The following is a 25250-nucleotide window of genomic DNA, read 5'->3' as shown; positions in this document are numbered from 1 at the left end:
GGTGCTCATCCCACCTGAGCACAATTTCCCAGCCGAGGTCTGGGCTGCCTTTTTCCAAGACCATCCGGAAGACCTCGGACCCCTGCTCCAGTGGCTGCAGGAGGAGATCCAGCAGGTGTCCAGCAATGACTGGTGGGAAGTCTACGTGGGACAGTGCACCACCATGAACTTCCTGTGTGAGCACGGGCTGGACCAGGAGGCCTTGGTGCAGGCGCTGCAGATGAGCACCAGCGGCGACGTGCTGTCCTTTGTTAGGAGGGCTCATCAGCACCGCTGCAGCCCTGTACGGTCCACCATCCGCCACCAGCTGGACCACCAGGACACCCGTGCTGCTGGAGGGAGGGAGGACAGTCCTGCAGCCAGCACCATCACCAGCACCTCCCATCAGGAGCCTCCTGCCTCGGGCCCAGGCCGCTCCACCAGCCCTGCAGGGCCCAGCACGGAGGAGCTGCCCAGCAGCTCTACTGGGGTCCCTGGGTACCCCAGCACCACCACAGCGCCCTCAGTGGAGGAGCAGCAGGAGGAGCCAGGGCAGGCGGCAGCAGCGGGCCCCTCTTCCCAGGGCAGAGACCGCTCATGTGGGGGGCCCCGGCGCCCCCCGAAGAGGAAGGCCCGCAGCAGCCCCCAGGACTCTGCGCCGCCCTGCAAGAGGCGGCCCCGGCGGCGGCGCTAGGCCAGAACCGCACTGCCGTCACAGCACGGCTCCGGCGGGCCGGGAGCCCAACATCTGCCTCTCGGCCTGCTGCTTATAATACCTAATAAACATCCCTTAAAACTTAGAACAAAAAGTCTCTGTGTTTTTGACAAGACTGCTGGCGTTGCTGTTCCTACCCATGCTGCAAACCTTCTGGCACCTCAGTCGAGAAGTCAGCAGAGCCACCTTGTCCACTCAGTGCAGATGTGGCAACATCAGCTGAACAGCAACAGAGCAGAAGTTACACGTGAAGCACGTTAGGCTTTTATTTCATCACATTTCACAGACTACTCTGCAATAAACAGAATTATGAAAAAAAATATGCAACTGAGTGCAGCCATGCATCTTTCATTGTTCTATACTCACACTCCAAAATTTTAGCAAAGATAGGGTTTTTTTTCCCCAAAAGTCTAGACTTAGACATTGCTGAGAGCAGTAACAAACAACCCAGAGCTACTGAGATAACGGAGAAAGCGGACTGGTTTGACATAACTGAAGACAAGCCACTTTTAGTAGATATGAATGACTCTCGGCCGCATTTCACATCAAGCACTGAGAAGCGCATGCAATTCATCTACACAGTAAGCCAAAAGAGTAATGCCCAGACATCAGCAAGGTTACCAAAATGAAATTTAGGCAAAATTTGTACAAACACCTTGAGCTCTTCAGAAGTGAAAATGCTTCTAGGAAATGATCTTGGATAACATCAATGGTATGCTTGTACATTCAAATATTTTATCTGCTGGATGCTACAGCGAAAATTCTTAAAAGAAATGAGTCCACCAAGCCTTTTGAAAGGAATCGTGCCACTTACTTCGTTGGAAAAACCTACAGCAGCTATTTGTTTCTTAGGGAAGGACAGAGCACAAGTTTTTAAGATATTCTTATCCTCAACAATAAGCTTAGTTCCGTTAAAATTTCTAACAGGATTTTTACTGTGAAACAATGAGGGAAAATTAGAAACAGAAGAGGGATGACAGTTTGGGCTATACCTTGCTTAAAGACAATGAAAGGGTTAAGCCTGTGATCAAATCAGTATTGTTTGTTCCAAATAAAGTAGTACACCAAGAAGGTTTAGTGCTCTACCTCTCAGATACCTGTGCAGACTATTTTAGCCAGTACTTAAAGTATTTTGTCTTACACATATCACGTACAGTTTGATAATGCTATGTATCAAAAGAAAAACAAATACAGAAACCTGGTTCCCCTTAGATTGTTATCTGTATTAAATAATGGCCAAATGCACTGCTGGCTTAATTCCATCAAGTTCAATAGAGTCACGCCAGGAAACATTTTGGCCCTAAGCATTTAATGAGCCTGTTACTTGAAAGATTAGGGGCCAGATACATTGGTATAATTCCATTGGTTTCCATGGAACGATGCCAGTTTACAACAGCTGAAGATCTAGACTTACAAGTGAAGTTACTTTTGCCTTAACAAGTGTATATAACACATATCCTCATATAAGTTCAACTTGCCCAATATTTCTGCAAAGATCAAGTGTAGACTATGAGCCTTTCCTGTCTAAAGAAGCCCAAGCCATAATTTCTTCAGTTCTTATTATCAGTCTAAAAACACTGGATTTCCTTTTCCCTCTCCTAAGCTTTCAATTGAGAATTCTGTCAAATTCACACTCTTAAGTCATATTTAGTCTGGCTCTGACAATCACACAGTCACATTCATGAAAATTGATTTCATGAAAATTCTCAAATATGTAAAAGTCATAACACTTTTTTTTATCCAATCTACCTATACAAATCTTAGCCTTCTTTCCTTCATACAAGACCAATCTATCTCATGCTGTAAGGAAAACCTAAAAATGTGCCAAGTGGGCTCTCATTCCCTAATGAACTTTATTACACTGCATCCAATGACATGCAAAATTGATCTTTTTCCTGTTCCTAAGAACAGTTCAAATTTAGGTATGTTTACCCTCATGGTTATGAGCACTTCCAGTTATTTTTGCTAAAGCTTATTCCAATCAAAGGCTTTAAATAAACACTTTTAACGTACAGCAAACATCTTTCATACTTTATTCCATACAAGCTGCCTAATTTAATAATCTCTCTCAACCTTCTGAATATGCTGGAAAGCAAAGAGCTAGTCTATCAGCCTAAGTAAGTTAGTTCCAATTAAGGTGATGCACACCTTTGAGGATATAACCTCTTAAAAAGAATTAAAACCATCCTTTGACTAAGGGAATAACATCGTGTTAGTAAAATCTTCCCTTGCTTTGAAAGGACTGAAGTTACAACTAGCTCTCCTGCCAGATTTCTGCTTTGGGGTGGACTTTAGGCACACCACAAGGTAGTTTCAAGAGAACAGAAATAGAAAATCACTACACTCAAATTCTTTAGGAAGAAATTACAAAGTTCTCAACAACTGAGAGGAGACACGCTATTTAACATATAATCAAACCTAAAGAATTCACTATCTGGACAGCCTATAAACTCCTAAGCATGATATATTGTATTGATCAATTGAGAATATCTCAGATAATCATTTTAATTACTTTGAAATATGTTTATGGAAACCCTGGATAAGAATTGTCATATGGTCTTTAGTTAATTGAAGATTTACCTGATATGTGAAAGGAAGTATGCAAACAGTGCATTTATGTAATAGGAATGGTTAGCAATATAGCATTAGAGCACTCTAGGGCGTGTTTTATTGGTTCATTAAATCTTGCCTCAGGTGTGTTCTACCACTCGAGGCAAGTATTAATGGACCAATAAAAAAGACCCTGGGGTGCCTTAATGCCATAATACTATGGCTGTCTACATTTAAATTAATTTTTAAAATAGCTTTTAAAAATAATTTTCCTTGGTATTTAATACATCCTTCTACCATTTAGAAGTCTGTAGTAGAAAGATAGGAAATGACTAGAAAACAAAAGATAGAAAAGCTCATTGTCTAATGAAAATAAGTAGTTTCTTAACAGTAAAAGCATTAACCTCTTCTACATCAAACATTTCCATACTTTTTTCTTACTTTCTCTTGTATTCCAATTCACTCTCATAACCTGAAACCCATGTGAAAGATATTTATGGAGATCCATTTTGTCCTTATTTGAATGCATTAGAATCAAGTTGTCTTTCAAAGCAATTTGATTTCAACAAGCTTCAAGCTTGGACTTACTTCCCTTGGCATCTTCTAAGTGAATCAAGAATCTCCAGACTGACAAGCTGGTCATATGTTGAAAAAAGGAATACAAAAATGCAAGACCAGTTCTAGCCAGCAGCAGACACAGAACCAGAAAACACAGATCACACAGATGATCTATCTGGAGGAGAAAGGGAGAAAAGGAGGACAGGCTGCTGGGGATTTTCAGCCTGAAAAGAAGACTTCAAGGTGACCTCACATAGTGGCCTACCAGTAACTAAAGGGAAGCTACAGGAAAGAAGGGGACATACTTTTTAACAGGGTCCTAAAATGAGCTTAACAGCAATTAAGATTTAATGTGCATCCAGTTATAAGAAATGCTAGTTAAGGATACTAAACCAGCAATCTCCAGAGGGATACACTGCACCAAGGACATACTCTTCCACTTACTAGAGAAGAATTTTCCCATCATTTTGGGACCAGATTGGGTCCTACAGGAAACCTTTATTTATTCCCCCAAATTAGGTATCAGTCTTCCCATGTGGACGATTTAAATGGGTTAGCCAAGGAAAGAGCTAATAATGCGATATGTCCCTTCATTCTAATGACAATCAGCTTGGTACATAGTTAGCAAATTCCTCTCTTTTTTTAAAGTGGTTGTGTTTTAACCATACACAGACTCACAAATGAGAGAATCCAATATATCCCAGAATTCTCCCATGTCAAACACAGTGCATGTGCTGTTTCCTAACACTGAGAGAAAGCACTTCTTAACTAGGCATAAACAAGATGTACAGTCTGATAAGGACTGGCAGGTTGGCCAAAATCGATCCTGTGTCACTACCCTAGTTCATGAAAATTAACAGTTTCAGGACTGGCTGCACTTACAAGTTGATTTCTATGTCAAAAGCATAAATGTTTTCCAAATAATAACCAAGGAGCTTTCTGCAATTTATATGTAAATATATAGGCATTACAGATACATTGGAGTTACAACAGTAAGGCACTAACACTGCTTGCTATATAGAAAGTCCTCCTAAATGAAACCCAGAAGTATAACTGCCTTTTTTTCTTCAGTTCTGCTGACTAAATCCACAAAGAGATCCCACCTATTTCAAGTATTTCGAGTGCAACCACTTGAATTCACATTAGATTTATCTCACCCTATAAAAGCACAATTCATTAAACAGACTGATAAAACTGGTCTGTTTAAACTAAGACAATTTTATCACAGTCATTTAAATTATTTAACACTGCTTTCTTAAATCAGTACTTAAAGCTTTCTTTTGACAAGTATTCTTTTAAATAAATGAGCTGTAATTTAAACAATGAGAAAATAATGACCCAGAACAATATATACAATTAGGGTGATATTTTCCAAATATAAATGCTCACTATTTTTTTTATTTTCTTTTAAGTGATGCACAGTGTCTTAGGCAATGAACACTTAAACACTGAAGTGGCTTTCACAGCTGATAGTGGAATCTTTCAAAGAATATCTAACAAAAGAGTAACTCCTAATCCCAGATTCTGACAAAGTTTTATCACAGAGATTCCCAGGCAATTTAAGAAGGTCTAACTCAATCCATCCAATTCTGAGCATAGGACAAAAGGTATGAGAACACTGCCATTAAATTAACGTTACCTTTTAACAGTTTGTCTAATCAGTGAAGAACTGTACTCAGCTTTGAGATGACCTGATATCATTTGGTTGTACCTCTTCATTATCACCTTTATTCCAACTTGTAACTCCACCTTATTGGAGTTTGAAACAGCTTCTAGATCTTCATAGCACAAAGCCCCATACCTAATTTGCCTAACAAATTCCACTTCATTGACAACAAAATGAAACATGCATTCTGTTTTAAGACTGCTTGTAAAATGCCAGCCAGGCCAATTTTACTCACTCTTAAGTAAAGCAGTTTCACATACTGAATTCACTATCAACCATATCCACTCTTAAATGTCAAACAAATTTTAGCCATGGGGGAAAGACATTGCACCAACTCTATCCTAAATAAGTTCAGAGTTTTCAAAGAAATGTTTCAGATCAGGTACTTTCTTTAAGCTAACCATGAATAGCTGAGCATTCAGCATGCTCTAACAATTCAAATTTAAATATGGAATTTTATTTCATTGCTCAAAGGTAGAGTAACAGCCTTTATCCAGTCACAAGGACAGGGAATGGTTTTACAACACTGCCCCTCTAGAACAACTATTGAAGTTTTCCCATATTGTCATCCTTATCAGAGGATAAGGATTCCTGTATTTGGGAAACTCTGCGAGCCATGATAAATAATGCATTATGACACTTTATATGTACACAGGAACCTCTTTTACTTTCCTCTGTTTATACTCCATCACATATAACAATACTTGGCTTGAACTTGATCACTGTGCTTCAGCTTTGTCTAGAGTAACATTACGCCCAATTCTGAAAGACTGTGAGCAATATTCAGCTACCAGAACACCACAGTAGGTAACACTCATACTTCATAAGGTAAAACAAATCTTAGCTATAACAGCTCTGATTTTAAACCCAAATGTTTTAAAGCTTTCACGTAAGCAAGAGAGAAACTTCCTTGTGTCATATTGTTAAATAGTACAAACATTTTACTACCCCAGAATCTGAAATTAGGGGAGCTGCTCCTGTACTAACATAACGGTCAGCCTCAGTAAGGCTGGCAGAATCTGATACTGACACTCAGATCACTGTCACTACCACCACCCAATATTAAAGAGGACTGCTCCTATCATCAATTGTCTTTTAAAGCTTATAAGAAATAAAAAAAAAAAACAAACATTTAGCATAAATGAATTTCAAAACCTTCACACTTATATGTGTTCAGAGCAACCAGAGATAAAATTCCTTCCCAAACCAGAAAGTTGGTGATGTTGACAAGAGATGTATCAATAGTGCTGAGATTAAAGAGAAAGAATATTGTAGCTTACACATACCTTTCCTACTCCATAAGTTGCTGACACATTTTTGAAAAATAATGAGATTTATTTAATTGCTACATGGCCATCCTGCACAGTATAAATACATATTCTAACTATAAAAACAGCACACAAAGAAAAATGTACATGCGCTAAGGATTAGTTATAGAGGAGCTAATGGAAAGACAATGCCTCCTGGCTTTACTGAGGAAATGTAATTTCTATAATGAATCTGCCTTTTTTTCTCTTTTTTCTTTTTAATCCCTGATAGTTTAGACCCAGGCAATAGTGTAGATGTTCTAGTAAGAGAAAGTGGTACAGTGGCAATATTATGAAAGACAGAATGGAACCCAAACAAATGAGTATTGAATAGTCAGACATCAGAAGAAAGCAAAAAATTGTTGCTTTAGGAAGGGAAAAAAAGCCAAACCATTTTCAATAGTCATCAGTAGCCAAAAAAAAAAACAACACAAAACCACCATTAGTGTTTGTTTATTGATGATAACAAGACATGCTTCTGTTAGTATTCCAAAGCCAGCCTAGCCATAGTAATGTTTATTATTACTATTTGTAGCTGTAGGCAGCTAGAGGCTCACTATGTCTATCCCTGTCTTATCATCTTAAAAGATTAATCTTCAAACAATGATCTGTTGATATCATTAATCTTAGTCTTGGACTTCTTTGTTGTTCTTGCCCAGTAATGAACAGTGCCACAAAATATGCCTTGCCTTCAGAAACAAAAAGGATCTGATTTGTTGGGACACTGCACTTTGAGTAATTTCTCACTACTGCACAATGTAAATGTAAAAGCACAAACTATTCTCTACATCACTGCCCCATTTTTACACCAAGCCAGCTCTTTTTGCATTCATACAATTATTGCTGCTCTAAGAATAGAAAACTAGTGGCAAAATTTTACATGTGCTCCATGACACAAATTGTTGCATGAAGTGCAGGTCAATATTACTACTGTTCTAAACTGGTTATCTCAGTGGAGATAAAATAACTTTACTGCTTCCCAAACTAAGCATTTTCCCTGAGCTTGTGCAGTGCTGCTCTGAACTGATAGTCAGGGAAGGGGAAAAGCTAAGTGACACTAAAGCAATGGAATTTTATCAGCAAAGAAGTTTCAAAGCTTATGATTAGGATAATGATTCCCATTTTCTCCATTCAATTTCAGACTGTCCTTCACAGCATCTCTCTTAGTGTGGATTTCCCTTTATAGATTTCTGATTAGACCCACTCTCACATTCAGAGTAATGTTCATACTGTGCCACTATACTATATATTGAACTCTGAGACAAGCCCATGGATTACCATAAACTCAGCTATGTGTACTCTAAATAACACTACAAGCATTTCTCATACTTTCTAAAATCATCTTATCCTGGAGGTAAATGTTGCTATGCTCAGCCCTTACCCAAAATTAAAATAATTTGATATTTGATCAAATTCCCTTATTTCTGGGAAATTAAGATAAAACAAACACACCAAATTGCTACAAGATGAAAATCTAACAATATATTTAGCCATAGCTAAAACAGTTGAATTTGGAATGCTTAAACTTACTACAAAAAAAACTATAATTTACATATGCTTAGGTATTTCTACCTCAATTACACCCATTTGCAAGCAACACAAAGAACTCCAAGTCATAAGAAAGAGTGCAAATGAAAAACAAAGAAAGTCAAGACTGCTCTAGTTAAATAATTACAAATTCTGCATAGACAAAGAATAATAACTGGATCTTATTTTACTCCCATTAAATTCTACAGCAAAATTCCCAGTCACTTTAATTGGAGAGAGGAAGATGGGCATATGAAGAAAACACAGAACTCAGCCTCTCTAAATACAGGCTCTGAAACAAGTCATCGTTACAGTCTGTAAGGAGAAGACTCAGAACCCAATTCGGCCTGCAGGTGTACAATTTAGAGTTGAGGTTGGTAAGGAGTTCCCTCCCTTTGCATGTACATACAAGGTTCAGGAGGAAGAAGCTCAGTGGCAAAAGAAACAGAGACCCACATTCCCTGCAATCCCTGTGGGCTCCCTGCAGTAACAGTAAGTGATATCTCACATTCTTCCCAACTCCATTCATTTGAATATCTAATATAGCTGGATTTCCTGGTGCTCTTTCAACAACACAATGAGTTATCTGATCAAAATGAAGATAATCCTAATCCTGGGGGCAAAATAGGAATAGAACCACCTAGCCTGTAGCTTTCCTGCCATTATTCCCCATCTGTAAAGGAGAAGGATACTGATTTACCTTGCAATTATCCTGCAATAGAGAAATTAAGAAAGTAATAATAATAAAATAATAATAATAATAATAATTAAGCTTATCTGCAGATAAATAAAGCAATGGTCAAGTTCTGAAAACTTGACACAGGAAACATAATATAATCCAGAAGCAACAACTTTGCTCTTTCTGCGCATCCTATCCTTCTCTGTCTTCGTATTGCTCTTGTAGAACAAGGTTATATTATCAGGTGATACCATGTCACAGCATATCACATACAGGTCTTTTCTTCTTTCCCCCCCACCCCAACTCTTTTAACATAATCATTTTTAATACCAGAATGCTTATGTCGTATATAATAAATATGTAGCATATTGCATGAAAATCAAATCTCTTGAGATTTGTTTTTTAATCAAAAAGTATCCAAATCTGAAAAACCTTGTATATGCATTTAAGTTCACATCATAAGCTGTGATGAAGAGGGGTTTGGCCTCTTCTCCCAGGAAACAAACAGGACCCAAGGAAATGGCCACAAGTTTTACCAGAGGAGATTTAGATTAGACATACTGTAAAACTTATTCTCTCAGAGAGTGGTCGGGCGCTGGAATGGCTGCCCAAGGTGGTGGTACAGTCACTGTCTCTGGCAATGTTCAAGAGGCATCTGGATGAGGAGCTACGAGATATGGTTTAGAGGCTTGTAGCAGCAATGGTAATGGAGGACTGTTGAACTAGATGATCTTGTATGTCCTTTCCAATCTTGTGATTCTATGATCAGTGAAATTTCTTGCATGAATGTCATCAAGCTTGCTGATGACTCTTCACAGCACACTGGCTGAGAAGAATTAAGATAAAAGACTAGAATAAACAAAAAAGTTGGAGCATTTAAAAAGTGCAAATAAAGCAGAAAAAATCAGATGACAGTGGAGGGGGAAAATAAAGTCAACCACTTCATTGCAGCAAAGGAGCTATCCAGCAAAATCCAGCCAAAAAAATCCTTGCTTCCAAATTTTGTTTATATTTTTAGTCCCTGTTAAAACATTCCTAAAATATGCAAGCAACGTCTTTGAAAAGCAGTAATTGTGATATTAAATTTTATTGAAATTTGCTGGGTACTGATTTGTGTACAGGCTCTTGTACTGAGTTCCCATGAAGCCATAAAACGTTTAAAATACTGTCTGTGCAAATGCAAAATTTATGAATTCACACATCTCTGCTTGATTTATGTGAAATAATAATGCACTATTTAATGCTTAAACATGGCTAGGAGCAATGCTAGGCTATCAAGATGTACAATGAAATAATAGATTTATAAGACGGATAACCTTCCTGCCTAGAGAAGCTTGTTTAAAGGTGTTGTACAGATATATTAAACTATATGTAATTTTATACTAACTTAATGCTGTAGGCCTATACTGCAAGCAGTAAAAGATTACTGCCACAGTATTTGCAATAATAAAATGATCTGGCTATTCAACATAAGGTATCAGAGGAGTGGAAAAAATACTTTATGATTTCAAACTTTTTACTCCTCTCTTTTGATTTAAGCAGTTAACAGCTATCCTTGCTTTTTTACCACTCATTGTCAACAACTGTCATCAAAATTGCTATTCTTCAGTTCTCTGGGGATGACGTCTTTTTTGTTGTTGTTTTTTTTTTTCCCCGACACTAAACAACAACAGATTTGATTACTTTCTGCACTGGAATAAAAGGGACTTTACAAGGTCCATGGCACCTCTTTTAGATTAGACTTCTGCTGGGGTGGAAACTATCACTACAACCTTGTTATGAGTGGTAATTTTCATCAGTTGCATATTCCTCACAAGATATACACAAGTTGTAGAATCTGGCCCCTAATTCAACAAGTAGCACATAACACTGCATAGGTATTCACATTACTGGTTGACATTAGCGGGACTATTTACAAAAGAATGTGAAAAACAGAAACTCAGCATCACATATTGGAAAACTTGTATCATTAATTCAATTACAGGTAATCCTTTTACATACTAGAACAGCCCCCACGTACTCCACATAAAATATTCCCCCATAGTAGAGTCTGTTATAACTGTTTCTGCAACCCTACAGGCTTTGGGAGGTATGGCTGGAAAGCTGCCTGATGGAAAAGGACCTTGGTGTGCTGATGGATAGTTGGCTGAATATGAGCCAGGTGGCCTAGAAGGCCAATGTCATCCTGGCTTGTATCAGGAATGGTGTGGTGAGTAGGATTAGGGAAGTCATTCTGCCCCTGTACTCGGCACTGGTGAGGCCTCACCTTGAGTACTGTGTTCAGTTTGGGGCACCTCAGTACAAAAAGGAAATGGAGGTACTGGAGCAGGTCCAGAAAAAGCAACAAGGCTTGAGAAGGGCTTGGAGAATCAGCCCTATGAGGAGAGGCTGAGGGAGCTGGGGCTGTTTAGTGTGGGGAGAAGGAGGCTGAGGGGAGACCTTATTGCTCTCTTCCAGTATCTGAAAGGTGCTTACAGTGAGAGCAGGGCTGGTCTCCTCTCAGTGGTGACAGGTGACAGGATGAGGGGAAATGGCCTCAAGTTGCACTTGAGGTAAGCTCAGATTGGATATCAGGAAAAACTTCTTCACAGAAAGGTCAGTTAAGCACTGGAATAGGCTCCCCAGGGAGGTGGTTGAGTCACCATCACCGGATGTATTTGAGAGCCATTTGGATGTGGTGCTCAGGGATATGATTTAGCAGAGGGTTGTTAGAGTTAGGGTACAATGGTTAGGCTGTGCTTGGACTTGATGATCTTTAAGGTCTTTTCCAACCTGAGTAATTCTATGATTCTTCCCTTGTAAAGAAATTCATAGTAAAATTCAACAGCAAACAATTGACCCCATAGTTTCATCTTTTCCTCTTACCAGTTTTAGTCCTATTTATAAAATGTTTTGTCTAGACATTTTTTTCCCCTTAAAAAATAATCTGTATATTATTAGAAGAAGTTGGACCCATTTTGTGAGAATTCTAGTGTGTAAAAAGTAAGGCCAGGTCATAGATACCTTACCTGCACTGCTGTATTCTTAGTTATTAAAGCGAGTGGGTTTGTTTAAGTCAATCATTTTGAAGGCTGGAGGTGAAGGGTGAGGATTAAAAGAACTGCTAAAATTTTTGATGGGCAACTTCACATAGTACACAAAAGTTATTTCATTTTTCATCTTGTACATAGGATTTCCACAGACTGAATCCTGCTCCTTGATACACTCAGACCAGGACATAGTTTGGAATTTGCACAGAATGTGTTCAAGTGATTCCAGGTTTTGGTATGCAATTACTAGCTTATAGACATGAATAGAAATCACATCAATTCAAATCCAGTTAAAGATTTAAGCCAGTCAGTACAAAACAAGTAAAGAATAAAGGCAGTGCAGTATAAAATTAAGTTGAAATACCTTCCCACTCAACTTAAACTTAGTAAAGCCATTCGTTGTGAATTTAAATTTTTCCAGACAGCTGCAGTTCTACTTCTGCACTCATACAGACCAGTCATATTCTCTACACAGTAGCATTCATGCTATGTTTGGACCTAGTTGAGATCCATGAAACAAGAACTTTTCCAGTTGTAAACTTCAAGAGATAGATAGAAATTATGGAAAAAAAATCATCTCCAATTGCAGATGTCTGAAGTGTAGGTATCTGGTCATGATCTCATCAGTAGTAGTTCTGTGTGTGATCGGTCTTATATTTAAGGTCAAGACAAATCATATCCTAGAGATATTTCTATTTCTATATTTCATATCCTATTTCTACACATTGACTACGAGCACAAACTACCAAGCAAATTTTAGAGTTCTGCTCCGCAGCAGTTTAAAGACACACAGATTCCAGTCTGAGCTTTTAAAAGCACTTACACCTTAGCCAATACTTTCCTTTTTTCAATCTTAACGTGAATTAATAAAGAATATACAAGCTACATTATGTTTGTTATAGAGAATGACTGAAGCTAATGTTGTCCTCCCCCAGGAGGGGAGGGAAGGAAGGAAGGGAGCAACTCAGAACTTACAGCATAGATTTCTGCTGACTCAGCAGGTGTATCACAAGTCAGCACTGAGCTACACTATTCACACTCTCATTCTCCTCTGAGCTTGTAAGACTCCTGCATGGGAGAGTTTGTATTCTCTGGCACAAGCATGTAGGATACAACAGACTTTGGCTTATTTTATATTGTTCTTTGATAGCTTTCTATATTTTCCAAGTATCCTAACAGACCTCTAGCTAAACACCCTAATGAGACAGGAAAGTGCTGTTCAGCTACCAAGTAAAAGGAGGAACTGAAAAACTGATATTACAGTCTATGCATTTAAACCATTCACAAAATATCTGTGATTTAGTTTCTGGACTTTCTTTTTGTGTCTCCCAAAGCATAACTTCAAAATGCAATCAGTACCAACTGTGTTAAGCTCAACAGGAGCTGAGATCATTCACCTTTCCTGAAAATCATGTTGAAGGTATTTCAGTGTAGGCCTGCAAGAAGTAAAGCCCAGAAAATAGGGGACTCTTTTGAACATGTTTTCCTGAATTACTGGCTTATAAAATAAAACTAGCCACTCTAATAGTCAACTTAATTAACAGCACAGAAAGAAATGCTATGTTTGAGCACCTAAATCATATACCTGCATGTAGCATAACTACTTACGCATGTTCATGTTTCCGATTCCGTTATTTATCACAGCTCCTTATTTTAAACATAAATGCAGAACTCACAATTGTAAATACTCTGGTTTACTTGCTCTTTTTTTCTTTCATATTTATTTTATTCTCAGCAGTGGTTAGCACATAACAAACATTCTAAGGGGAAAGAACTTTGTTTTTTGCTAATGACGCTTTTAATAGCCACTTAAGCCCAGATGAAGTAGAGTGTAGACAGTTTTATATATACCTAGGTGTTGAGCCTTCTCTCTAACCAGTAAAAACTGCTCTTGCAAAATTTAGAAAGAAATGAAGTCCAAACTAAATAATATTTTACTTCCATGAATGTTAGCAACAGCTGAAGAATGTTAGAATGTTTCCTGCATTTTCAGAATCTGAACAAATATTTTTTTAAGCTAGTGTGGTATTGAGCATTTATGGCTGGGTATGCTGCAAAGCCACGTAGAAGATGGTGAAGGGAGGTGAAGGTGACATAGGCTTCATGAATCATGGAGTCTCATCTGTTAAAAATTTATCCTACAGTTCCCCATTTGGAAAAGAAGCAACTTCCAAGAGAAAAGCAAAATAACCCCCAGTGTGAAATTAGCCGTTCTCTTTAATCTGCACAAACCCAGACACTTATAGGTTCTCTAATAAATAGTGACAACTTTAACTTTAAAGCCTCCGTTACCCAAATTTGAAAAAAAAAAAAAAAAATCTAGATAAAAGATTTCCAATCAGAGTTCCACAATCAGAAAGGAGAAATAAGAAATGAACTATATACTAACATATGTGTATTTAACAACTACAATTATAGGCATTTAGAATAAAATTCTTTCTTCCATTAACTAGAGATTTGCCACTAAGATTTGATGCAAGATATGCAATGAAACTTGCCTTAGGTAACCACAGGAGAACCAAAAGAAATCCATGAGCTTCATCCAAGGTCATTTTTAACTAAGTTGTAGCAAAATTACAGTGAAAACTTCAAAAGTAGATAATAAAAATTATTCCATGTGGGTATACTCTCAGAGGGAGAGAAGAACTGTTATATATAATACTAAATAATAAACTCTGATATAATACACCACAAATAGAACAACTTCCCCATCCTATCATGCTCACTATCTTTATAATGCCCAGCCTCTGAAACAAAAGATTCATTCACTTCCAAAAGTGCACAATTTCTGTGCAAGTCAACTCTGGATGCACTTCAGTGAAAAGCTTCAAAAACTGTAAAATACTGTAAGTGTAATAGAAAAGCAAGAACGCTCATTACATACAGCATTGAGGGGTCAGAAAACTGGAGACTGAAAGTATCTCAGAAAAATCCAAACATCAGATACAAACAGATACATCTCAGTGGGATGAGTTTCCTCAAAGTCCCTAATATAATTGTAATACAACTTTGTGAGAAGTAAATAGAAGAAAGGAACGCTTGCAAAATAATTTCTATTCCTTAAGATTTACTTAACTACAATATCATATTAGCCATGAAATAGCCCCAACTTTAATTTCGATGGGATATACTGATATGTTTTATAAGGACATTTTATAAGGACAAAGCCAAAGTCACTGTTCTGGGTATTCTACTAAACAAATGCTGGCATTCCAGTAGTGCAACAAGGTACCTACTGCACACAAGGTAGGCTGTTCTAGTCTGGACCTTTATTCAAGTAAAACGTACCAAGACATTCTTCAAGAAAGTAGCAGTCAATGAGAGAGGCACATGCCAATACTGCTAATGAATAAATACTGTAAATATATAAAACTGTATTCCCGTATCAGAACACAACACATATTAAACTGGAAAAAAACCAAAACATACCAAATTCTGGCCTCCATCAATACTTTCCTCTAATTCCAAAGTACTTCTTGTGAATTTGAGCCATTTCTACTTGTCCCTCAAAACTCTTTTAGTTCCCGTTGCATAACTTCAGAAAAATTCAGCTGAACTTTCTAAGAAAATGCTCCATTAGACTATGACTAAGCATCTAAAGTTTCAGAGCCCAAGAGGGAATTTCCTGCAAAATTACAAGCAATTGAACATTTCCACTACAATTAATCGTGTGCCCTAGGAAATGTACATCTCAGACAATTAAATTTTCTCCTACTTATTCTCAGTACAGCATTTTCAGTTGGTCATAACCTTTTCTTGACTCCATTTTCTTAAAGTGGATGGTCCTCCTAGGAGTGTCCCTATGTCATTTCATAATTTTATGTCTTCCAGTATGTTTAAGACTTGCACAATCAGGTGCTTAAAGCTATATTTCTACAGTCATATGTAGGAACAAAAGGGTAGTTTCATTCCACATAATTTCAGGCATTACAGCTCCGGTTGACTTTAGTAAGAGTATGAAGGTGCTTTAGTCTGTACAGCTAAAAACTTAAAACTACTCTTTTTAAAGAAGTGGCTAATTTTGCTATAGAATCAATATTACTTCATTTTGAATGATAAAATAAGACCACTAGGATTGTTCTGATCCAGTGAATGCAATAGCCAACAAGGTTCTGCTCTATCTGCCCTCGGTTTAAAGCCATTGATTCCACAAAATAGTAGATCCGCAGAATTACACATTTCAGTGTTGATCACATTTAATTTTGAAATAAAATGTTTTCCATTTGATGAGGAAAACGAGTAAACAGAAGCGTGACAATAAAATGAAAAACACCAATTGACATAACACACTAATACATTCCAGTGTCATCTAAAACATAAAGCCTTTTTGTCCCAAGGGCATAATGTACAAGGGCTTCTGCTACTCATCTCACACCAAAGAGGCATCTTGACAAGTGAATAATTTCGGGAACACAGTGAAACTCAACAAGTAAAGACCAGTTCAAAGCTGATTTTTTAAACAGAATACTTTGGTGTTTATGCACTAGCATTATATGTGGATTAAAGCTAGAAAGCTTTGCAAATAGGCATGTTTCACTGCCTGGGTTTCATCTGCATGCCACATCATCCCTCAACATGGGAAAAACTAACCCCATGAATTAATTCTCCCTCTTCCCATCTACTTGCACTGAAAGGACTGCTGTAGTCTCAGGCAGCTGACGGAAGCCATAGAAATTTACCTGGTGTTGTTCTGACTACCAGTCTTGTTACAACTTCAGGAATGGGACGGAGGTTCCCTGCGCTGAAACACAGGAAAACAAAATGGGATTCCAATATCCTTTAAAAATAATGTTTACATGCAGATGTAAACAATAACCCTTGTCCTTTTCCAAGTAAGGAAATCCAACTGTTGCAATTATCTACAAGGAGAGTTTTGTGCAGTGAGGAACCATTATTTGTTTCTGGCAGCAGGATTCCCATGCTTAAAGCCTCTAACTAAACAGGTCATTCCTGATTGAGTACTTTCCATTCTCCACAGTCTGGAAGTCCTCTGGATGTATGAATTAACTGTGTAACAAAGACCACATTAATACACATCGTGGATGACTCAACTTACTACATTCACTTTCTTTTCCATTCACTGTACTTTTTACAGACACCGCTGCTGAAAATAACATTATTCTGAGGGTGCATAAGGAAAAAAATGCAGAAGAAACATCTCACCATACAAAGTAGGGAAGTTAACAAGCCTATATTAAGCAACAGGAATATTTTTTTCCTGGTAGTAAATACAGAACACAATAAGTCCAATGAGATTTACAAGGTGTTAATATACCCTAAGGTAAATAAATGTATTTATGATCCTCAAGGAGCTCTGAGATGGTTAAGCAGACTTAGATTCATGGATGCGTGCAACACAAGTATAAAAACAAAAGCAAAAGAAGTTTTAAAGCACGGAGTCACAGAAGTGGCTGATACAGTGAAATGGTTCCCTCTTCTGGCCAAAGCTGGAAGAGACCAAACTCTCATTTCACTTTTTAACTGCAATTGGATTCTCCATAGAATTGTATTTTTATTTTTAATACTAATTTCACTTTACACAAAATATTAACTAAGCACTGTTTAAACATACTGTCTTAAATTAGGGCAGAGATGAGGTAATGTTAAGAAAACTCCTTAGTGAAGGTCACATAACTGGCCTGCAGCACTTTGGATATAGACAACCTTGCATATATTAGCATAAAGTTTTCTAAAAAGGTGTACAAATTAGCGGTCACTCCATGAATATGCATTTCTTCGAAAGAAAGAAACTGTAAGAAACAGCCAAAGGCAAAAAACATCAGTTAACAGCATTTTATGAAGAAAAGTCTTTCCGCTCATAAGTAACTGTTAATTTCTATCAACACTCCAATGCTGGCATCAGGTGAAAGACAAAGCAGTTTTTACAGGTAGACACAAGAAACAATAAGCAGTTCTGTGCAGACAGTTTAAGCAAATGTACTTTTTTATCAATCTTCAATTACGTTGACAGATATACTTTAAAAGTCTACGACAATGTATAGGAAACAATAATAAAGTTCAAAAAATAACACAAAAATCCTCGTTTCTACACATTCCACTTAAGAACCTAACTACTCTGTTAACAATGCTAGTACTCATTCAATAGCACAGTATCTTTTCCCCACAAGACAAACAAGAATATTTTAATACATTAATTTGTAATAGGAAGTCAGCAAATTGCAAGTTGAACTGAAAGAGCAACTCCTAGGGCAATCAGTAAGAAAGTATTTAAATAATATAATTTTAGAGTTGAATACATAACTGACTGCTTTTCTACAGTCAGAAGCTATTCTGGACCTCACCAAAGGAAATATGATCAGTAAAATAAACAGCGTAGAAAACAAAGCTGCAAGAACTAAGGACACTTGCAACAAAGAAAGAAACTCATCAAGAATTGTGGCAATAATTTAGAATGGTATTGAAGCCAAAGTGTTCATTTAGAACACTACCGGTAACAGTAGTTACCACAGGAACTAAATCCACAGGCAAACCTGCATACATATAGCAAAATAATGGCCAATAGCAAAGACCCAGCTGAAAGTTGGCAATAAAACACCTTTTACACCACTTCAGTAAACTGAAGGGAAGATGGAAGACACGGGACTTCCAAGTTTTATCCTGATTTTAAAGCTCTGACAAAGAATTTAAAGATGACATTGACAGCCATGTTCTCCTATTGAAATGAACATAGAATTAAGGGTAGGTGTGAAGTGGATGTATTTGATGCTTCACTTTGTTGTAAGCAGACTAAGTTCAGCCATTTGCCTACTCTGAACACCATCTACTTGTCCCTGTACACCACTTCTCCCACCTTCATCCCTCTTTCTATATCTATTTCCTTTCCAGGCTCTCCCCTCCCACCCTCCACCCTTCTTTCTAGCTTCCATGTACTGTACTATGTTCTGACAAAAGCCAACATTCTCATCTTTAAAAAGATGAGACAATGAGTTTTCCAATTGATACCCTTCTGGGACTTTTCTATTCCCTCTCCTAGATTTCCAGTTCCTCAAATGCTAAAAATCCTATCAGCTCTAACTGCTGTAAATAAAAAACAACAGAAATCTCACTGTGCAGCACACGTTATTGAAACCTAAGAGTTACCTGGTTAAGGATGACATACTGGGGAAGAACTTGTTAAAACATTTATTCTGGTCTTTTGTGCTTTAGGACTTATACTATTAGATTTCAAAATGAACTCAAAGCACCAAAAGTTGTTTGTGAAAAGGTCCTCCTCTCCTCCACCAACCTGATGTGGCCAAGTAAATCTGAATACCTTGTTTTTCTTCCACTTGCCTCACTCATTATATCGATACTGAATCTGCAGCCTCTGATTCAAATCCTGCTTTTTTCATTCAGCATGAATCAGAGCAGGCCAATTCGATCTTAGTAGTAAAGCAGAAACAACAGTCAAAAGCAAACAGAGTATATAATTTTGGCTCTACAGCAGCCCACAAAGAAATTGAAATTAAGAATATGGAATAACAAGAGGAAGATTTTGAACCAGGTGTTAGTCTGTGTGCTCACAGCTGGAAAAAACAACACCACTGAAATAGCTCCATACAGAACTGTGGTAAAAAGAAACAAGCCTTGCTCATAACGAATAATTCCATCTAAAGAAGCAAATTGTGCAGGGCCAAGGACAGGATTGAGTATCAACCTGTGATCGTCCATCCTATTCTAGCTTCTGGCATGTTGCCTACCATGACTTCATGCCATGCTAAGAGGGCTGTCCCAGCTAAAATCCAGGCTTGGTTTGAGAGGCTAACGCAGAACAGCAGTTGCTCTCAATACACAGTACAAATTAATACAGTCTATTCCAGAGTACAGGTAAGAAAGGGATGAGTTTTATAGACACAAACAATAAAATTTGCCTTTGTAATTTATATCAAGGGTAAAAAAAAGGACTGCATTGCTTGCACCTGAGCTCCCCTGGGTTGGCCCTGCCTACCTATCAGATGTTCAATCAGTGTTCTATGCAGTTACTTTGTCATAATCTGCCAATTCATGAGTGTAAGCTGATTGAGACGCTTAATTTCATGGTGAGACAACTGTGCACAGCCATCCCAAACATAGCTGTCTTTCAATTGCTGTCAGCAATGCTAAAATGCACCATCCTCTTCCTCACTGTACTCACATCCACTAGTTAGTCTCCAAAAATGCTCAACAGGTGTTGATTAATGTCAATGGGATTTTTTTCCACACGGAGGAATTCAATTACACATCTTTGCATCACCTTCACTTCCATGCCAAGCATTGTTCTTTCAGACTGCCCCCCTGCTGCCATCTTTTGAGCAGCAAAAAATATATTAAAAAATGTAAAAGAAAAAATGCAATGGAGTATGAGTGGGAAGGTTCAGCCTTTACTGTCATACCACCAATATCCACCTCTGATGTTGTAGGCTAACATAATAAAATAGGAGGCATTACTTTCAGATCAGAACTTGTAGTTTCTATGACTTTATTGGCTCAGGAAAAATAAGTTAATCAGCACATGTTATTGTTGACATTATCATTCTCCCAGAACAACAGAAGGTTGTTACCATAACTGTAATAAGAACAATAAATCCAAAAAATTCACAGTTGAGCAATCTGAATCCTGCACAAGCTATCCTTAAGCAACATATCCAATTTTACAAGTAGCAGTCAGTCCTTCGAATGTGAGAAAAATAATGAAAATAATGAAAGGAATCAATGGACCACAAGACAAATGTTTTGATCAACAGAGAACACTGAGAATAAAAATTGTATATTTTTAACTTCTCATGGTTTGTTGGTGTTGTTGTTTGTTTGTGTTGTGGGGGTTTTTTGAGACAGACAACATAGGAACGCTCCAAACTGAGTCACACACACAGCAAATTTCCATGAAAGTTAAGAACTTGGTACTTAGATCCACCACTGCAACCTAGTAAAGTGGCTTCCTAAGAAAAATCATTATCAATGATTATTTATTCTGATATAAGTTATTATTAATTCTGTTAAAAACCTATGACATTACTTATCACATATGCTCCATACTTCAGATTTTAGAATCATGGAATGGCCTGGGTTGAAATGGACCGCAATGATCATCCAGTTTCAACCCCCTGCTATGTGCAGGGTCACCAGCCACCAGACTAGGCTGCCTGGAGCCACATCCAGCCTGGCCTTGAATGCCTCCAGGGATGGGGCATCCACAACATCCTTGGGCAACCTGTTCCAGTGCCCTCTGAGTTAAAAACTTCCTCCTAATATCCAACCTGAGTTTTCATAGTCTTCTAGAAAATACCACTAATAATATAAAAATAAAATAAAATAAAATTAGACCATATCCACAGGGAAGAAAGAAAAAAATCTACAGATTTTAAGAGGTTTGCTTCTCACTCTTAAATGACAGCAGTTCACCTTTCTGTCAAGTTCTTGGGCTGTTATGGGCTGTTATAATTCAGCTTCCCATTTCTAACATCAACATAAACAAGTGGAATCAAATTACAGTTTAATGGCTTTGGACACGTAGGTAAATTAAATATTATGCATATTATCATATTACCTTTCAGTTTTGCTTTTTTAAATTTAATGTAAAAGGGAACAAAATATTCTTAATTAGTAGCAACCATAGAGAAGCATCAAAAAGAAAAGCAGACCTCAGAGTTGAGTAAGGTAAGAACAACTACCACGCAACTTATCTAATTTGGGGGTAATAAAAAATAATTTTTTCTTATTTGTTTTTATTGTTATTTTTGTTTGATTGGTTTTTCTTCCATCAAGGTCTAATGCAGCTCAATGTATCACCAACTTAGAATGTTGTAAACCCCGGGACTACTCAGGGGGCACACACCAAAGTTTGTAAAAGTTAAGAAGTAAACATAAGCAAAGTGAAAATCTGTTGATAAATAATCTACAGGCTCACAGATGGTTGAGTACAATTTCCTCAGCTTTAATTCCATGTCTTCTGATTGTGGCTTACTGAAGTCAACAGTAAATGACAAATTCACCTTGGATGTCATTCAGTTTTGCACTCGATTGGTATTTGTGCCAAGTGCACTCCTACATGGAAGGAAGATGTAATGTTTAAACTGCAATGGCACCGCATGGTGTTCCCTTACACAGTACTCAGTTGTGACTGACATGTATTTCTATGGACAGCTTCTCAGACAGGTCTGCATTTACAAGGGATGATGCCAAGCGCTTCTCTTTTGTATTTCTGATGGTCTTCATGCTGAGAGGTGACTCTTGACATTTTGGCATATTGATGTGAAGAACATGGATACATTTTCCTGCAGTTTTGCATAAGACATATGGGAAGCAGAATGTACCTGTCACAAGTTGCCAGCCATAATATATAGCTTGTAAGAAAACATAACCTCTGGGAATATCCAAATGATATTAATATAGTATGGCTAAACAGACAGAGGCCGTGGTCAGGCCTGGCGCATAAGGGTACAGCTGCCATTGACTTTGGATACTGTAACACTTTCTTACACCACAGTTGTACCTGGTCCCAAATGACTATCTGTATAAAATAAACTCCATGCTTGAGCTAATCACAGCACTACAGTAAAGACAAAAAAAGTTAAACTGCCACATAACCTTCACTTCTTTCAGGGTTATTATGAAAGCCTTTGAAGTAGAAGGAAACAGAAATCACCTTCAAGCCACTGAAGGCTCTCTCCTGAATATCATCACACAGAACATACATACTATTTCAATGCCTACACGATGGATCAAATAACCTACAATAGTTATTCCCACACTGTAATTTTCTCCAAACGTAAATAAAAACAAAAATATTGTATCCAGAAACAAAACTGAAAATAGAAATAGTACATTGAAGCAAAACAAACAAACAAAAACAGTTCTTCAATCAGAACTTGAATGGTGGCAACTGCTAATAATATAGAAAGATATACAGACTTCCCAAGCTAAAACAAATATTTTTAATCAGAGTAGAAATGACAGCAAAGAGAAAAAGACATTAAAACTGTCTTTATCTCAACCCACAAGTTCTCCTTTCTGCTTGTCTTCCATCCCACTAGGAGAGAGTAAGCAATCAGCTGTGTGGTGCTTAGCTCTCTACCCGGGTTAAATCACAATACTGACCCAATAGCAAATCAAACTGAAAAAGAGAGGCTAGAAGCAAAAGTAATCTTCATCTACATTAGTCCTCAAATCACCATCTCTAAAACCTGTATAAAGGCTTGGGCAATCTAAATTATCAGCATGTTAACAAAGCTTCAAGTTTCTCACACCTGCAGCACATTCCTAACAGCCGAGTCACATAACCTCTTCAGTAGGAACAGAAGTGAAATTAAAAAATACAAAAACTGAAAAGAAATTATTTGTAACAATTAAATTTACCTCCCACCCATAGCTGACTTCAGATGACGCAACAACTAAAAATCATATGAAGTATGTCATATTTTGAACTCATATCTCAAGAAGCCTACTGTGAGTTATGGAAGAGCACGACACTGAACATGCAGTTCTTAAAATGAGTATTGAATTCACAATAGGTTAAATTTCTTTAAAGAAAAAAGTGCAACCAACATGTTCAGACCTCTTTGAGATACAGTGCTGTACAGAAAAAACATAAAGAAGAACACTGGTTTTAGTTTCCCTTTCAACGGATGGCTTTGTGTGGGTTTTGAGTCTTGCTCAATTGATATACAAAGAATACAAACAGAAATTTCATCCTCCCCCATTTTTGTCATTTTTTATTATGATCTGTGGTACTGCCTGGGTGATTATACTCCACCATCTGGTTAACCTTATCAGCAAGACACTAGAAACAAATCCTGTGCAGTACAATTTTATCTATACTTCAGTTATTCTGATCATAGGCAGTTACCCAAAACTATGACGAATTGTTATGGAGTCTTGAAATGTGCTGCCTAAACCACTTGTGACTGAATTCAACTATCAGCTCCTACACTTTTCAAGAAAAAAATATCCACCAAAGCTCCACTCATCATCGTGGTTCTAGAGAATGAAAATATGCTGTTAGAACTTAAACAAAGTGATAATACCGCTTGGTACCAAGGTACTGGGGAAGCAGAACTCCAAGAACACCAATGCAGGGCAAAGACAGTCAGAAGCAAAAGTAGTTCCAAATATTCTAGTTTTGGTAACTTATCTGTGGTCTGGGAGAAACAACCACTCTGGAAAAAACAACCAGCAATGAATTGCTGTACTTAAATGTTCAGGGCAAAACGCACGTTACCTAACCTACATAGTACAAGTTCTTTTAAAGTCTCAGATGGGGGCTATCCAAATACATATGAGAGACGATAATGTCATATTTATAGTGTAAGAAAAAAGCAAAAGCAAGACTCTCATACACTACACAGCAGTCTTGCCAATAAATATTAGTGTTTTTTTAATAAGAAAGCTACTTTTTTAGAGCAACATATTTCTGATTTTTCTAATACTTCTGTTAAAATGATCTCCTTTTCATAAAAAGGAAATCCTCCTATGTTATTGTCATGACCCACTGTCTGCAAAGAAGGAAGCTTTTACAAAGTAAGGGCAAACTTAGCTGGAGTTAGTAACAGAATACCTCTCCAAGAGTGATCTAGAAAGCTTTCTCTGGCAGAAGTATTACAGCCCTACTTTCTATTGTAGGGCTGCTTTCTATCTCTTACCATCAGAAATAAAAGAAGAAACTGAGAAGGAAGAACATAAAGAAGTAAGTTACAAATACCATAAAACTGATATTCAGTTCAATATTCAGCAGGTAATATTCCAAGTAGGCGGACCATCTTAACTTTTTGATTCAGCACTTTAAAAAAATAAAATAAAATTAAATTAAATTAAAATTGATCATAGGTTTAGTTCTGTTCAGCACCATGTACCATGCCAGTACTACGTCATATACATCAAAGAGGTTTGATCTGTAAACAAATGCAAGCTGTTCTGCTTCCAGATGACATTTCCACGTGTTATGCAGACTTGATTTGGGTTTCTTCCACAGCCTTTATGCACCATTAAAGTGATAAGTAAGACAGATAAGTAAGCCACAAGAAGGTAGGGAGAAATTCCCACAGGAAGGCAGTGTAGAGACAACAAAAGCTGCTTCATACTCTACCCAGACCCTAGTACAGAGCATGGTTAAATGTGTGGGAACCTTACTTCTCAGTCCTACAGAAAATATATACTTCACTGCATCCCACTGGCTAAGAAAGGCTGCTATGAATTATAGCAGTGTCCAGAAACTATACCAAAATATGGATAATAGCACCAAGTAATCTGTCCTACTGGATCAACT

Source organism: Coturnix japonica, chromosome 2 (genome assembly GCF_001577835.2).
Source record: "Coturnix japonica isolate 7356 chromosome 2, Coturnix japonica 2.1, whole genome shotgun sequence".
NCBI lineage: Eukaryota > Metazoa > Chordata > Aves > Galliformes > Phasianidae > Coturnix > Coturnix japonica.
Note: the sequence above shows the minus strand (reverse complement) of the source record.